A 6,122-nucleotide genomic window follows, 5' to 3' on the forward strand; every position below is an offset into this window, starting at 1 on the left:
TGGCAAACCTTCATTGCTTTGAAATGACAGCTTGTTCAGTAAGTAAGAGAAATCCAAGAAGGAAGAACAGATGACTTCCTTCTGAAAGGCAGTTTGGGTAAATGTGATCCAGGAACCGCGCGCCGGTGAGCTGATTGGTTACACACTCAGCTTGCGCCATTCTCTGCCTGAGGCTGCAGTGCCGATTTTCACCTTGGGGTTAGAAGTAGACCGCACTAAGCCTTGTTCCCAGAGCACCTCTCCTTTAGAAAAAAGGAAAATGAGGTCTAGGAAGTTGGAGCAAACTCCCTCGATCGCACAACTGACACACTGAAGAATTTGGAGAAAGGGCACAGACTCTTCCCATACACAGGATTGTGCCGCTGCCCAAGAAAGAATTTGGTGGCTGGGTTTCTGCGTTTTGTTTTGTTTTGTTTTGTTTTCTGATCAAAGATTGTCTGCAAGTCATACAAACACGGAGGCTGAAGGAATTTCAAGAGAGCAAGGGAAGAGTCAGGGTCGGCTTGGAGGCTTTGGTGTCACACGCAAAATCTCCATGAATGTTCTTAGAAGCCTGTGGAGTATCCAAAAGGGGCCTCCTGGGGCTTCTGGTCCTGATAGAATCTTGGGGTCAGCAGCAGGACAGAGGGTGCTCATTTGCCACAGGGAGCTGAGTCCGGGAGGGACTGACTGCCCTGGGTTTCCAGGACTCACGGCCCAGGAACCACATCAGAGCAAAGATGGCTCCTGGACGTCCCTATGGATGGGGCTCTGGTTGGAAGCTGGAGAGGCCGCTCATCGCATGACTTGGCTTAAAGTTGTACTTACATAGCAAGGACACTGTTTTTATTTAGATTCCACTTTTATTTGGTGTGTCTTTGAAAGGGGCTTTGTGGATATTACTGTGCACAGGGGGAAGAGGTGTCCCTGAAACGTCCCAAGCTACCTTCTCATGTTCCTGTTGTACAAGAGAAACCATCAGCTGAAGAGAGGCGCCACCACTGCCATGCTGAAAAGAGCGCTGGGATACTGTCTGTTCCCGACCTAACTTGGGTTCGTATGGAGAGGGAAGCACAAAATCCCATACAGGTGCTGGGATCCATCCAGGCCCATCTAGGGGCAAAAGAAGCCAGGCACACTTGGCCCCCTCACATGGCTCCCTGGGCTGTGGTCCCTAGAGGGTGGCCTCTGGGTTGGACCTGGGCTGAAGCTCCCTCTGTCCAGGCAGACCCAGGGACATCCGCGAGAGCGGTCTTAGGGTACTTCTGGTCAGAGCTGGTGGTCCCTGAAGCCTGAGCAAAGAGCCTTAGATGTCTCAGGGAGACAAGCAGTCCCAGCTACAAGGACCTTGCAGACCATGGGGGAGCAATGGTGGCTGACCCCAGGAGAAGGAGGTGACATTGGGTCTGAAGTTCCTGAAAGGACCAAGAGCAAAAGGACCGTGGCTCACTGGGAACTGAGGGTCCACAGTGGCTGAAGAGAGTCTCACTGATCTGGTTTTCCCAGTGGCGGGGCAGGGAGAGAAGTAAAGCAAAAGACAGTGCTGAAGGCCGGGGAGCTGCTGCTAATAGGGGCTAGAAGCACACGGAGGAGCACGTGCGGCCTCCAGCGCTGACACCCGAGGAGACTATGCTCTCGTCATGACCCTGCGGCCAAGGTGCTTCCAGGGGCTTCAGCCGGGGATTTGCAACAAGGACCACTGACACACAGGAGTCCATTCCTCCCAGGTCACCCCACTGTACATCCAGGCCCTGGGGCCACAGCAACACGATTTTATAAGTAAATTGACAGTGTTATTGCCTGAAGATAGAGCTTGTGGCTGGAGGGGGAATTACTATGTCTTGCCATCCCACTGGAGCTAAGTGGAGCTCATTCAAATCCAAAAATGCACTCTGCCTAATACTGTCATGTGTTCATATTCAAGGTAAAGTCTTCAGTTCTACCTTAATCAAATCCATGAACATAATCCAGTCTTACCAAGACACTTCAAGGGACACTTACGCAATTAGATGGAAAGAATTTTTCCAGGCCTTTCAACCATGTACCATGCCAACCAGCTGAAGCAAACCTTCCGAATCTGATGGCACTAGAGCACACTCTAGTGGTGGTGATGCAAAGTAGACACTTCCAAACCACTCAATTTATCCGTGGACGGGGAGCTCTAGATAAATACTCCTTGTTTGGGCAAAAGGTTAGGTAGGCTGGCCTGGAGGCAGCAAAGGAAATGAATAGAACATTATACGAGGACTCCAAGCCTTATAATTCTCCACTAAGAATAAGGCACGTTCTGTGTTATTCAATGTTCAATGCCAAGGGCAAACAAACGAGAATTATTTAAAAATCTTAAAACAATCTAAAATAGCATCCTACCCAGTGAGGTTTTAGGAGAGCTTTTGATTTTTTGTTTCTTCTTAAATCCATGCCACATACAGACTTTTGCCTTGGAGATTCTGTTTAAAGAAGGGAGAGGAAGCAGATAATAGATATAATACCTAAAACAAACTCCCTTCAGCCATGACAGTGTTATTACAAACTTGAGTGAGTGCCATTATTGCATATAAATAAAAACAATGGACCAGAACCAATTTTGCATAAGGAAATATCATTCAATTTTGTTGCAAGCCTCGGTTTAGACTTTCCTCTGGTTTAACAAGTGATGGTTAATATAACTAAGAATGTCTGTGTTTGCTTGAAGATAGCAGTCTGGTGAAAGCACAGGTATACATTTAATCAAGTAAAAATGTTGCCATCTTTTGTGTATGTATCTCTAAACCGAAGGAAATATATTCGCTTGGTTTGAAGTGTAAATTATACTCTTAAAATCTAACTAACACAAACCAGAAGGAAAAAAAAAAATCCAACAACACACACGTAAAAAAAAAAAAAACAAAAAAACTTTTTTTTTAAGCTAGAAGCTTTGTGTTCTATTGTGCTTAGACTTAAAATATGGAACTATTTAGAAAGAATTAAAGAGATTATGTTTATTTGATTTCAAGTTATCTCAGCAAGAAACACATTTTTCATACCTCTTTGGAAGAACAGCAGGTCAAATGACACATTTGTGAGTGACTGTTTGAAATATTTCAGCCACGCCGCAGGGTCCACCTGACCTGAGCACCATAGATTGAGGGAACAAAGGCTTGTGTTTTAAATGTTCCTTTAAGAGCCTTTCTGGGGAGCTGGGTAGGGGGGTTTTGCAGGAAGCTGTCACAGGCCTTGCTTTTTATTTTTATCCTATGACACTAATCAGTTTAATTATATTTCTGACCCATGACTTCAGCTCATGATTAATTTTCCCAAATGCAAACATTAAATAGCATCATTCTGCAATTTTGCAGGAATAATACAACTTGTTTCAAAGTCACCTGTAATCCGGAAACTCCAAAATTTCCCAATATCCGTAAATTCATTCCTCTCTTTGGGTAGATTTTGTTTTTGAATCCGTTCAGTAGCGAAGGGAGGTCTTTAGTCTTAATGCTAAAACAAGGAGAACAGGTTTGTTTGTAAAAGAGGAGATCTAGGACCTAAGAAAGTGATTGGCTTTATTACTTGACTAGATGAAAATCATACATCCATGAAAGGTTAAATGGGCCTGTGGGTTGCTTATTAAATAGAACAATTAATATTACAAGTGCCTGAAGACCATGCTTGAGAGGACCTCACTGATCATTTCTGAGAGTAATTAAACAGAGAGCAGAACACGATCCCCGTCGAGGGTGTAACTCAATATAAGGACTTGTGAGTCAGATGTCGAGCCTCTTAGAACTACAGACCTTTGTCTGTGGCCTTATTAAAGAAATTCTCCCATCTGCATTTAAAGGGATAGATTGGCCAGGCCTCAATAAAACGCCAGGACCCTAAGATAAAAAATGGGCTGACCTCGCTGCTACACCTGATACTTGCAATACTGATTTCCTCTGAGCTCCCCTTTCCCCACCTCCTTTGCCCCAGGCTTTCATAAGCCAGTGAGAGAGAAAAAAATGAATTTCACTTCCCAAATGCTAGAATTGCTGGTGCAGAACGTCACTAAATATGAGCAGCTGTGCCAGGGCACCTGGGGCCATGGAGGGAAACCTGACAAAAGACTTCGTTATGAACAGGATCCCCATTCCCTGTTCATCTCGGTTTCATGTACTTTAAGAAGGGCAGGGAGATTGCAACGATGCACTTTAAAAAAAAAAAAAAAAAAAAGTGTGTGTCGGGGGAAAGTCATAGGAGAAAGGGCATAAAACAGATGTTCCTAAAGCAACAACATGGGACCCAGGTAATGCCAATATTGCTCAGGACCACTGCTTCCAAACATTACTGTATAAATGTGTCACTTGGGGGCTCTTTAAGATGCCAGTTCTGAATCACTAGGTCTGGGTTGGGGGGCCTGAGACTCTGCATTTCTGCCTGAAATGCTCCCGTAGGTTGTTTGTGCTGTTGGTCTGAGGACCACCTTTGCTTTTTCCTTTTATTTTTTTTTAAAGATTTATTTGTTTATTTGGGGGGTAGGGCCAGAAGGAGAGGGAGAGAGAGGATCTTAAGCAGGCTCCACGCCCAGGGTGGAATCCAACTTGGGGCTCGATTCTCGCCCCTGAGATCATGACCTGAGCCGAAACCAAGAGTCAGCTGCTTACCTGACTGAGCCCCAGGCACCCTAGAGGACCACCCATTGCTAGAGCAATTCTCTGCCTTTCAAGTAATCCCCCTCACCGCAGATTACTGTTCCAAAGTGGTTTCATTTAATAGTTGTTGCTCGACTCAACAAAAGAGTTCCTGAAGACAGGCACTGCGTCTTCTGTCTCCCTGATTACCCCCCTAGCACCTGGCGTGCACCACTATCAGAACGAGAAAGGTGAAGTACGACCCGGAACAGAGGCAAACGTTTTTCAGAGGTGACGGCAGATCTGCTGTGAGGAAGAACACAGGCTCAAAGGCAGTCATGGGATGCAGGAGGAGGAGGTGTCCGAGGTCTCTCTTCCTGTCTTAATAATCTCTCGTAAAGAGTGTTTGAGAAGATAATCTCTTGTCTCTTTCCATGTCTCAGAGTCTGCAATGGCGGTGCTTTCCTGCCAGGGCAGATGGGATAGAGCCTCTGGGACCTCGATTTAGCTGTGAGACTTAGAATACCCGCCTCTCAAAGTGAGAGGAGCATATACCTACCTGCGAGCTGCTTTTAAGGATCAGAAAGGACCCACGTAAGCCTCCAGCACAGTGCCTGGGAATAGTAGTGGCTCAATAAATATTAGGTGCTTCATCTGGGCTTGCCCTAACCCGATGGTTTTCAACTGAGACAGCTGCACATTAAAATCACCTGGGGGAGCTTTGAAAACCCTGATCTGCCCCTCCAGGCCACACCTCAGCCCAGGGGATGACAATCTCTGAGCCAGTAAGTGGGGCCATTTTTAAAGTCCCCAGGTGGGTCCAGCATCCAGCATAGGTTGAGAAACAGGTCTCAGTGTAACGAGCAGTTACTTCTTTCTGGCCTAGGAACTGGCAGGGGCTAATTAGCCTCCCCCAAGGGTGGTGGGGAGGGAAGGGGAAGACTTCCCACTTCCCTCCCATGCGTCCCCCCAAGGCTTGTTCTCTCCAAGTTCCTGTGGGGACAGCAATCTGGCAGCCTTCAGTGCTAATGGGTTTTTTCCTAGTTAGTGATCTGCCCTGGGGACATCAGGGCAGTGCAGTGCCCTCCAGCCCAGCCCAGCCCAGCCCTCCAGATATTGGAGCACAGACGACTTTGTTTATCTGTAATTTGGGGTTATCTACTTTCTCTTCAGCTGGTATGATTATTTTTTTATCGTCACCTGTATTTTCTGGGGTTTCACCAGAAGTGACAGCAAATGGGGTCACATAAATAAAATAGCCACCAGAAAAATTCACCCCAATATTCAGCCCCTGGAGAGCTCGCCCCACGAGCGTGTCTGATGTCTCCTGGGAGGTGTCTCACGTGTGTTCTTGATCAAAATCCTGGTTCTGTCACATCATATCCATGAGATCCAACGACCTCAAAGGATTATGAAGAGTAAGTAAATAATATACATAAAGCACCTTAGCCTAGTGTTTGCAAGAAGGTGGGTTTTCAATAAAGGTTAGGGCTTTTAAAAACATGTATTTATTTGAGAGAGAGAGCAGCAGTAGAGGGAAAGGGAGAGGCAGAT

Source organism: Neovison vison, chromosome 13 (genome assembly GCF_020171115.1).
Source record: "Neovison vison isolate M4711 chromosome 13, ASM_NN_V1, whole genome shotgun sequence".
Classification (NCBI taxonomy): Eukaryota; Metazoa; Chordata; class Mammalia; order Carnivora; family Mustelidae; genus Neogale; species Neogale vison.